Source organism: Muntiacus reevesi, chromosome 17, assembly GCF_963930625.1.
Source record: "Muntiacus reevesi chromosome 17, mMunRee1.1, whole genome shotgun sequence".
In the NCBI taxonomy this organism is placed as follows: Eukaryota; Metazoa; Chordata; class Mammalia; order Artiodactyla; family Cervidae; genus Muntiacus; species Muntiacus reevesi.
The window spans coordinates 1704494-1715634 of NC_089265.1; positions in this window are offsets into that span (position 1 = coordinate 1704494).

Genomic DNA, 11141 nt, shown 5'->3' on the forward strand with positions numbered 1-11141 from the left:
ACGGGGATAAAAAGCAGCTATTTGAAATCAGTTGTGGTTAAAAGAGTCATTAAATTATAGTAACAGTTTGTTATAGCTGTCTTGAGGGAATAATTGGATTCCTTTCTCATCCTTTACTTCACAATAAATTCCACACAGACCATAAATTCAAACATCAAAAAATGAAATGATAAAAGAGGAAAAATATGGGAATTTTAAAAATAATGAGAATAAAGAAGGTCTTCCTAAGCAAGTAAATTGATAGATATATTGATAAAATTGATTTAAAATTATACATTTCTGTATTAAAAAAACAGTAAATCAAACTGAAATTTAAAACTGGGGGAAATATTTGTAACACTTGTAGTGAGAAGGAGTTAATTTCATCAACATGTGAAAAACTCTTAAAAATCTGTGACTGTGATGACCAAACTAACAAAAGTTGTTAGATTAAGGATGAAGTCAGCTCACAAAAATAAATAAATGCTATTTCAAAAGTGCTCAAATCACTTACAGTGACAAACCAAAAAGAGTAAAATTTAAAATAGATCCATGGAACAGAGAGTCCTTAATAATTCTGACCTTCTAAAACACAAAGACCCTGATGATGGGAGATAGAAGGCAGGAGGAGAAGGGGACAACAGAAGACGAGATGGTTGGATGGCGTCACTGACTGAACGGACCTGAGTTTGAGCGAACTCTGAGAGTTGGTGATGGGCAGGGAGGCCTGGCGTGCTTCAGTCCATGGAGTCACCAAGAGTCGGATACAACTGACAATTGAACAACAACGAAAACACAAATACATTAGATTTTGTGGGGTTTTGTTTTTGTATTTTTTTTCCCCGCAATTTTCTGATTCTCTTTCTGATCGCAATACCAAAATTTGACAGATGGCTCGAAAAACAGTAAAAGCACATACCAATCTTATGTACAAGTATAAGAATGTTAACAAAGTCAGAAGTACACTGTTATGTATTTATTTATTTATTTTTAATTTTTTTAATTTTTCAGTGGGTTTTGTCATACATTGACATGAATCAGCCATAGAGTAACACGTATTCCCCATCCCAATCCCCCCTCCCACCTCCCTCTCCACCCGATTCCTCTGGGTCTTCCCAGCCCACCAGGCCCGAGCACTTGACTCATGCATCCCACCTAGGCTGGTGATCTGTTTCACCACAGATAATATACATGCTGTTCTTTCGAAACATCCCACCCTCACCTTCTCCCACAGAGTTCAAACATCTGTTCTGTACTTCTGTGTCTCTTTTTCTGTTTTGCATATAGGGTTATCGCCACCATCTATCTAAATTCCGTATATATGTGTTAGTATACTGTAATGTTCTTTATCTTTCTGGCTCACCTCACTCTGTATAATGGGCTCCAGTTTCATCCATCTCATTAGAACTGATTCAAATGAATTCTTTTTAACGGCTGAGTAATATTCCATGGTGTATATGTATCACAGCTTCCTTATCCATTCGTCTGCTGATGGGCATCTAGGTTGCTTCCATGTCCTGGCTATTATAAACAGTGCTGCGATGAACATTGGGGTGCACGTGTCTCTTTCAGATCTGGTTTCCTCAGTGTGTATGCCCAGAAGTGGTATTGCTGGGTCATATGGCAGTTCTATTTCCAGTTTTTAAAGAAATCTCCACACTATTTTCCATAGTGGCTGTACTAGTTTGCATTCCCACCAACAGTGTAAGAGGGTTCCCTTTTCTCCACACCCTCTCCAGCATTTATTGCTTGTAGACTTTTGGATAGCAGCCATCCTGACTGGCGTGTAATGGTACCTCATTGTGGTTTTGATTTGCATTTCTCTGATACTGAGTGATGTTGAGCATCTTTTCATGTGTTTGTTAGCCATCTGTATGTCTTCTTTGGAGAAATGTCTGTTTAGTTCTTTGGCCCATTTTTTGATTGGTCATTTATTTTTCTGGAATTGAGCTTCAGGAGTGGCTGGTATATTTTTGAGATTAATCCTTTGTCTGTTTCCTCATTTGCTTTTCTCCCAATCTGAGGGCTGTCTTTTCACCTTACTTATAGTTTCCTTTGTTGTACAAAAGCTTTTAAGTTTCATTAGGTCCCATTTGTTTATTTTTGCTTTTATTTCCAATATTCTGGGAGGTGGGTCATAGAAGATTTTGCTGTGATTTATGTCGGAGAGTGTTTTGCCTATGTTCTCCCCTAGGAGTTTTATAGTTTCTGGTCTTACATTTAGATCTTTAATCCACTTTGAGTTTATTTTTGTGTATGGTGTTAGAAAGTGTTCGAGTTTCATTCTTTTACAAGTGGTTGACCACTTTTCACAGCACCACTTGTTAAAGAGGTTGTCTTTTTTGCATTGTATATCCTTGCCTCCTTTGTCAAAGATAAGGTGTCCATAGGTTCGTGGATTTATCTCTGGGCTTTCTATTCTGTTCCATTGATCTATATTTCTGTCTTTGTGCCAATACCATACTGTCTTGATGACTGTGGCTTTGTAGTAGAGTCTGGAGTCAGGCAGGTTGATTCCTCCAGTTCCATTCTTCTTTCTCAAGATTACTTTGGCTATTTGAGGTTTTTTGTATTTCCATACAAATTGTGAAATTATTTGTTCTAGTTCTGTGAAAAATACCGTTGGTAGCTTGATAGGGATTGCAGTGAATCTATAGATTGCTTTGGGTAGAATAGCCATTTTGACAATATTGATTCTTCCAATCCATGAACACAGTATGTTTCTCCATCTGTTTGTGTCCTCTTTGATTTCTTTCATCAGTGTTTTATAGTTTTCTATGTATAGGTCTTTTGTTTCTTTAGGTAGATATACTCCTAAGTATTTTATCCTTTTTGTTGCAATGGTGAATGGTATTGTTTCCTTAATTTCTCTTTCTGTTTTTTCATTGTTAGTATATAGGAATGCAAGGGATTTCTGTCTGCTAATTTTATATCCTGCAGCTTTAGTATATTCATTGAACAGCTCTAGTAATTTTCTGGACGAGTCTTTAGGGTTTTCTATGTAGAGGATCATGTCATCTGCAAACAGCGAGAGTTTCACTTCTTCTTTTCCTATCTGGATTCCTTTTACTTCTTTTTCTGCTCTGATTGCTGTGGCCAAAACTTCCAACACTATGTTGTTGAATAGCAGTGGTGAGAGTGGGCATCCTTGTCTTGTTCCTGATTTCAGAGGAAATGCTTTCAATTTTTCACCATTGAGGGTGATGCTTGCTGTGGGTTTGTCATATATAGCTTTTATTATGTTGAGGTATGTTCCTTCTATTCCTGCTTTCTGGAGATTTTTAATCATAAATGAGTGTTGAATTTTGTCAAAGGCTTTCTCTGCATCTATTGAGATAATCATATGGTTTTTATCTTCCAATTTGTTAATGTGGTGTATTACATTGATTGATTTGCGGATATTAAAGAATCCTTGCATTCCTGGGATAAAGCCCACTTGGTCATGGTGTATGATTTTTCAAATATGTTGTTGGATTCTGTTTGCTAGAATTTTGTTAAGGATTTTTGCATCTATGTTCATCAGTGATATTGGCCTGTAGTTTTCTTTTTTTGTGGCATCTTTGTCTGGTTTTGGAATTAGGGTGATGGTGGCCTCATAGAATGAGTTTGGAAGTTTACCTTCATCTGCAATTTTCTGGAAGAGTTTGAGTAAGATAGGTGTTAGCTCTTCTCTAAATTTTTGGTAGAATTCAGCTGTGAAGCCATCTGTTCCTGGGCTTTTGTTTGCTGGAAGATTTTTGATTACAGTTTCGATTTCCTTGCTTGTGATGGGTCTGTTAAGATCTTCTATTTCTTCCTGGTTCAGTTTTGGAAAGTTATACTTTTCTAAGAATTTGTCCATTTCATCCAAGTTGTCCATTTTATTGGCATAGAGCTGCTGGTAGTAGTCTCTTATGATCCTTTGTATTTCAGTGTTGTCTGTTGTGATCTCACCCTTTTCATTTCTTATTTTGTTAATTTGGTTCTTCTCTCTTTGTTTCTTAATGAGTCTTGCTAATGGTTTGTCAATTTTGTTTATTTTTTTCAAAAAACCAGCTTTTAGATTTGTTGATTTTTGCTATGGTCTCTTTAGTTTATTTTGCATTTATTTCTGCCCTAATTTTTAAGATTTCTTTCCTTCTGCTAACCCTGGGTTCTTCATTTCTTCCTTCTCTAATTGCTTTAGGTGTAGAGTTAGGTTATTTATTTGGCTTTTTTCTTGTTTCTTGATGTAAGCCTGTAATGCTATGAACCTTCCCCTTAGCACTGCTTTTACAGTGTCCCGGAAGTTTTGGGTTGTTGTGTTTTCATTTTCATTCATTTCTATACATATTTTGATTTCTTTTTTGATTTCTTCTATGATTTGTTGGTTATTCAGAAGCGTGTTATTTAGTCTCCATATGTTTGAATTTTTAACAATTTTTTTTCCTGTAATTGAGATCTTATCTTACTGCACTGTGGTCAGAAAAGATGACTGGAATGACTTCAATTTTTTTGAATTTTCCAAGACCAGATTTATGGCCCAGGATGTGATCTATTCTGGTGAAAGTTCTGTGTGCACTTGAGAAAAAGGTGAAGTTGATTGTTTTGGGGTGAAATGTCCTATAGATATCAATTAGGTCTAGCTGGTCCATTGTGTCATTTAACGTTTGTGTTTCCTTGTTAATTTTCTGTTTAGTTGATCTATCCATAGTTGTGAGTGGGGTATTAAAGTCTCCCACTATTATTGTGCTACTATTAATTTCCTCTTTCATACTCATTAGCATTTGCCGTACATATTGCAGTGCTCCTATGTTGGGTGCATATATATTTATAATTGTTATATCTTCTTCTTGGATTGAAACTTTGATCATTATGTAGTGTCCTTCTTTGTCTCTTTTCACATCCTTTATTTGAAAGTCAATTTTATCTGATATGAGTATTGCTACTCCTGCTTTCTTTTGTTCTCCATTTGCGTGAAATATTTTTTTCCAGCCCTTCACTTTTAGTCTGTATGTTTCTTGTTTTGAGGTGGGTCTCTTGTAGACAGCATATATAGGGGTCTTGTTTTTGTATCCATTCAGCCAATCTTTGTCTTTTGGTTGGGGCATTCAACCCATTTACATTTAAGGTAATTATTGATAGGTGTGGTCCCGTTGCCATTTACTTTGTTGTTTTGGGTTCACGTTTATACAACCTTTTTGCATTTCCTGTCTAGAGAAGATCCTTTAGCATTTGTTGAAGAGCTGGTTTGGTGGTGCTGAATTCTCTCAGCTTTTGCTTGTCTGTAAAGTTTTTGAATTCTCCTTCATATCTGCATGAGATCCTTGCTGGGTACAGTAATCTAGGTTGTAGGTTATTCTCTTTCATTACTTTACGTATGTCCTGCCATTCCCTTCTGGCCTGGAGGGTTTCTATTGATAGATCAGCTGTTATCCTTATGGGAATCCCTTTGTGTGTTATTTGTTGTTTCTCCCTTGCTGCTTTTAGTATTTGTTCTTTGTGTTTGCTCTTTGTTAATTTGATTAATATGTGTCTTGGGGTGTTTCGCCTTGGGTTTATCCTGTTTAGGACTATCTGGGTTTCTTGGACTTGGGTGGCTATTTCCTTCCCCATTTTAGGAAAGTTTTCAGCTATTATCTCCTCGAGTATTTTCTCATGGCCTTTCTTTTTGTCTTCTTCTGGGACTCCTATGATTCGAATGTTGGGGCGTTTCACATTGTCCCAGAGGTCCCTGAGGTTGTCCTCATTTCTTTTGATCCTTTTTTCTTTTTTCCTCTCTGCTTCATTTATTTCCACCATTTTATCTTCTACCTCACTTATCCTATCTTCTGTCTCTGTTATTCTGCTCTTGGTTCCCTCCAGAGTGTTTTTGATCTCATTTATTGCATTATTCATTTTTAATTGACTCTTTTTTATTTCTTCTAGGTCTTTATTAAACATTTCTTGCATCTTTTCAATCTTTGTCTCCAGGCTATTTATCTGTAACGCCATTTTGCGTTCAAGATTTTGGATCATTTTTATTTTCATTATTCTAAATTCTTTTTCAGGTAGATTCCCTATCTCCTCCTCTTTTGTTTGACTTGGTGGGCATTTTTTATGTTCCTCTACCTGTTGGGTATTTCTCTGCCTTTTCATCTTGTTTAGATTGTTGTGTCTGGAGTGGGCTTTCTGTATTCTGGAGGTCTGTGGTTCCTTTTTATTGTGGAGGTTTTACCCAGTGGGTGGGGTAGATGATTGGCTTGTCAAGGTTTCCTGGTTAGCGAAGCTTGCGTCGGTGTTCTGATGCATGGAACTTGATTTCTTCTCTTTGGAGAGCAATGGAGTGCCCATTAATGAGTTTTGAGATAGGTCTATGTGTTAGGTGTGACCTTGGGCAGCCTGTATGTTGACGTTCAGGGCTATGTTCCTGCGTTGCTGGGGAATTTGCATGGTATGTCTTGCTCTAAAACTTATTGGCTCTTGGGGGGTGGTTGGTTTCAGTGTAGGTATGGAGGCTTTTGGACGGTCACTTAATACTTAAAGATCCATGTAGTCAGGAGTTTTCTGGTGTTCTTAGGTTTTGGGCTTAAGTCTCCTGCCTCTGGATTTCAGTTTTATTCTTCCAGTAGTCTCAGGACGTCTCCAACTATACAGCACTGATAATAAAACTTCTAGGTTAATGGCGAACAGATTCTCCCCTGTTAGGGGCACCCAGAGAGGTTCACAGAGTTACATGAAGAAGAGGAGAGGGAGGAGGGAGATAGAGTTGAGCAGGAGGAGAAAAAGGGGGACTCAAGAGGAGAGAGACAGATGTACGAAGTTGTCTCATCCCAGAGTGTTCTCCGTAGCCCAGACACCCACAAAGATTCACAGAATTGGATTGGGAAGGGAAGGGGAAAGGAGGAAATTGAGGTGTTCTGAGGTAGAAAACAGAGAGTCAAGATTGGGAGAGAATAATCAACACACTCCTGAATAAAAATGGGAGTTGAATATTGGATTCTTAAATGTTCACAATTTATATCATATACTGAAAAACAAAAATTAAAAATGTAGAGTAGAGGTTAGACTCTTAAGAATACTATATGAAAAACAAAAACCAAAACACACAAAAGAAATTTTAGAAATATATATGAAGTTTGGTTTACAAATAGGGCTTCTCTCTTTTTTTTTTTTCCTGTAAGGTTATAGTGTATTGAAAATGAAAATTAAGGAGTAGTAGAGGAGTACTAGAGGACTTTAAAAGAAATAAGAGAAAAAGAAAAATAGAAAATAGAAGAGAAGAAAAAAGAAAAAAAAAAGAGAAAAATTGTTTTTCCTAATTAAAAAAATCGTAAAAATCTATGAAAATGAAATTTAAGGAGTAATGGGGGAGTAAGAGGGAATTTTAAAGGAAAATAAAAGAGAAAAAAGAAAAAATTAAAAAAAAATTTTTTTTCTTACTTAAGGAAAAAAAAAGTAAAAATATATCTAGGAATTTCTCTGGAGCTGTTGCGGTCAGTGTGGGTTCGGCTCAGTTTCAGATAGCTCCTCGTTCCAGCTTACACTTCTTGATATCTACAGGCCCTTCCCGTGTAGTCGGTGTTTTCTATGGGGATTTTAATCCGTTGCACTTGTCCATTCTGAAGCGGTTCCCTTTGTTTATTTGGCTTATGTTGCTCATCTCTTCAGGGCCTCATTTCCGCCCTGACACAGGCGGGCGCAGGTGGACTCTTATTCAGGTAGCTGGTTCCGTCGCGCTCCGGGGAGGGGCCGGCGCTGCGGGGAGGGGCTGGCTCTGCGGGGAGGGACTGGCGCTATTTTCTCCATCTGCACTGCTCAGGCTTCAGGCTGCTCTGTATGGAGCGCTCCCCACGCTGCGCGCGGTTCCAGCCCTCGAGTGATCCACAAAAGCACGGAACACAAAGCTCTGCCTGCGTTTTGTCCCTACGCCGCCTGAGTGGCTCAGGCAGCCAGGCGCTTGACGGGCGCTCTCTCCCCGGGTGCGGCGCGTCCTCTGCCCTGCGCGATCCCAGCCTCAGTGTCTGCCCGCGCCAGTCTGGTGCGTGTGCCCTGTGTCTAGCCGCGACCCTCCCGGCGGATGTTGACCATCCAGAATCCCAGGAGGTCTTTTATTAGAAGGTGGAGGGCTGTTTGCAGTGCGGTAGGGGACGCGGTCCTTGGGGCAGAGCCTGCTCCCTTCCCCTCCCCCCTGCCTCCTGCCTCCGGCGGGGCTGGGCCAGTCCGAAGCTTGCGAGCTCTTCTCAGGACTTTCTCGGTCCCTTTGTTCTGCGAACAGCCGGCAGTGTGTTCCGGCCTGTTAATTTTCTCTCTCTCTTTTGCTCTCCCACAGTTCAAGTTGGCAACTCACAAAAGCTCCCTCTGATTGTCCTCAGGGCGCTCAGGCCCGGACCCTAACCCAAGCAATGCCGCCAGCTCCTCTCCGTTCCGCCCCCACTTGCTGGTGGCGGATGCGGGCGTCTAGGGTACTTTTCTGCTGGGAGTTGCTTTTAGGCACGTAATCTGTGGGTTTTATTTTTTGTTTCCCTCCCAGTCAGGTTGCCCTCCGAGATTCAAACACTTCCCCCAGGCCCGCCAGAGCGAGGGTTTCCCGGTGTCTGGGAACGTCCTCTATCAAGACCCTTCCCGGGACGGATCTCCGTCCTTAGCTCTTTTGTCTCACTTTTTATCTTTTATATTTTGTCCTACCTCCTTTCGAAGACAATGGGCTGCTTTTCTGGGCGCCTGGTAACCTCAGCTAGCGATCAGAAGTTGTTTTGTGAAGTTTGCTCTGCGTTCAGTTCTTTTAATGAATTTGTAGGAGAGAAAGTGGTCTCCCCGTCCTACTCCGCCATCTTGGCTCCTCCCAGAAGTACACTTTTAAAAACACACTAACACCAATTAGGATTCATTTCAGAGATGCAGTAATGGTTTAATGTTAGGAAATCACAAAGTTCATGATGAAAGTCACAATATACACTGAAAAGAGATCTGATATGATTTTATATTCATTACTAACTTAAAAAAATCTTAGTAAATTGAGAGTGAAGAGTGCCTTATCTTTGTAAATGGAGCAGATGTCATAAAAAATAGTGAGACATCAAAGGAATTTTTGTCCAAAGCTGAAACAAAACAAGGAGGTTGTCTGTCACCCTCTGCCTGATAATTCCAACGTCTGGAGTCTGTTAGTTTGTTTCTGTTGTTGGTTATTTCTGTTGGTTCTTGTTCATGGAGTCTGATCGCTTGAGGATCTTTTCTTGATTGTGTGCTGACTATGCTATTTGAAAAACTATTTGGGGACTTGCCCGGTGATCATATGGTTAAGACTCTGCCTTCCAGCGTGGAGGGCATGGGTTCCATCCCTGGTCAGGAAACTAAGATTTCCACATGCCATGCAGTGTGGTCAAAAAAAGAGAGAAGTATTTGTAGAAATGATATGATGCTCCCCCAAAGAGAATGTCTGAGGAGTTGCTTTTACTGAGCACTCAGGGCACCAGAAGGCTGAGTCACCTCAACCCTCATCGGTCAGGGCTTCGAATCTTGCTGGTCCCAGAGACTGCCAGTATCTGGGTCCCAGGCCATGCCAGGACAGGATGCTCCTGGCTTCTCTTTAACAGGCCAGTGTCTGGGAGAGCTAGGCCCAGGGGAGGCTGGTTTGTAAGGCTCCCACCTTGGGCAGGGTGTGGATCACCTCGTCTGCCCTAGGGACCTGAGAACACAGCTCTGGCTGTCTCTCCCTGACCCCCAGTTGCTCCCAGAGCAAATGCAGACCAAATGGCTGGCTCAGGCTCTGATTCTTCTCTAATACCATGCTGTCTTCAGAGCAATTTGAAGGTTTTAGGAAAATATTTTTACATTTTGCACAGAGTTGTGGACTGAGGGTGGGAATCTCCAGAAAGAGGATCAGTCTGATGCCATAGCTAAAACTCCTAGAAGCAGAGGTCGTGTGTGTGTGTGTGTGTGTGTGTGTGTGTGTGTGTGTTATTCTATGGTCAGAACACTTTTTGAATGAAAGTCCTTATAGCTCATGCACGCGTGCTTAGTTGCTACAGTTGTGTCTGACTCTCTGTGACTCCACAGACTGCAGCCCACCATGCTTCTCTATCCATGGGGACTCTGCAGGCAAGAATACTGGAGTGGATTGCCACCCCCTCCTCCAGGGGATCTTCCTGACACAGGGATTGAATATACATCTCTTATGTCTCCTGCATTGGCAAGCGGGTTCTTTACCATTAGCGCCACCTGGGAAGCCCCTGAACAGCCCCCACCTCTGGTAACCACAAATCCGATCCCCTTTTCTATGAGTTTGGGTGTGTTGTCATTTGTTTTTTAGATTCCACATATAAGTGAGTTCATACAGTATTTGTCTCTCTGACTTTTTCACTTTGCTTCCTGCCCTCAAGGTCCATAGAAGCAGAAGTCTTATCATCCTTTAGGATTTTTCTGGAAGTTCTGACAATTGAAATAAGCAAAAGATTGTAGAAAGTGAAAATATTGTTCTGTTAAATGTAATAAAAACACAGAGGTACAAGATACAAGAAAAATATTTTTAAAATCACTTGGTTTGCTATTGAAAATCAATTAACAGAAAATAAGATGAGAACCCTGGAACAGGAAATCACTAATGTAAGTGTTACGGTGTTCTTTTATGTGTCAGCTTGGCTAAATTAATGTCCCCAATATTGAAGCAAATACTATTTATAATTTAGGTGTTACTTGGAAGGTATTTTGTAAACATGACTAAAATCTGTATTCAATTGACTTTTAAGTAAGGGAGATTTTTTTAGGTAGTCTGGGTGGGCCTCATTTAATCTGTGTAAGGCCTTAAAAGTGGCATAGAGGCTTCCCAGGAGAAGGAGGACAAGTCCCATCTGTGTTCCAGCTGTGGACGGCCATCTCATGCCTGAGGTCTTCTGCCTGCCCTTCCTAATGGACTTATAGATTTGGACTGGCTTCCCAAATCCCATTAACCAATTTTTTACAACAGATTTTTAAACATGCACCTCCTACTGGCTCTGCTTCTCTGATTGGACCCTGACTAATTCAATAGGTGATAAATGTAACAAGAACTTGTGTGGGGTCTTTCTGAAGAAAAATGTCAAGTGTGGCTAAAGGACATAAAAGTAGATAAAAGACTTATAGATTTCTGCCCTGAAAGTTCAAAATACTCCAAAAAATGAATGCAATTAAAGTCCTCGCAAAACTTTTTTTTTTTTTTTTTTTAGCCTCACAAGTGTCTGCTAAAT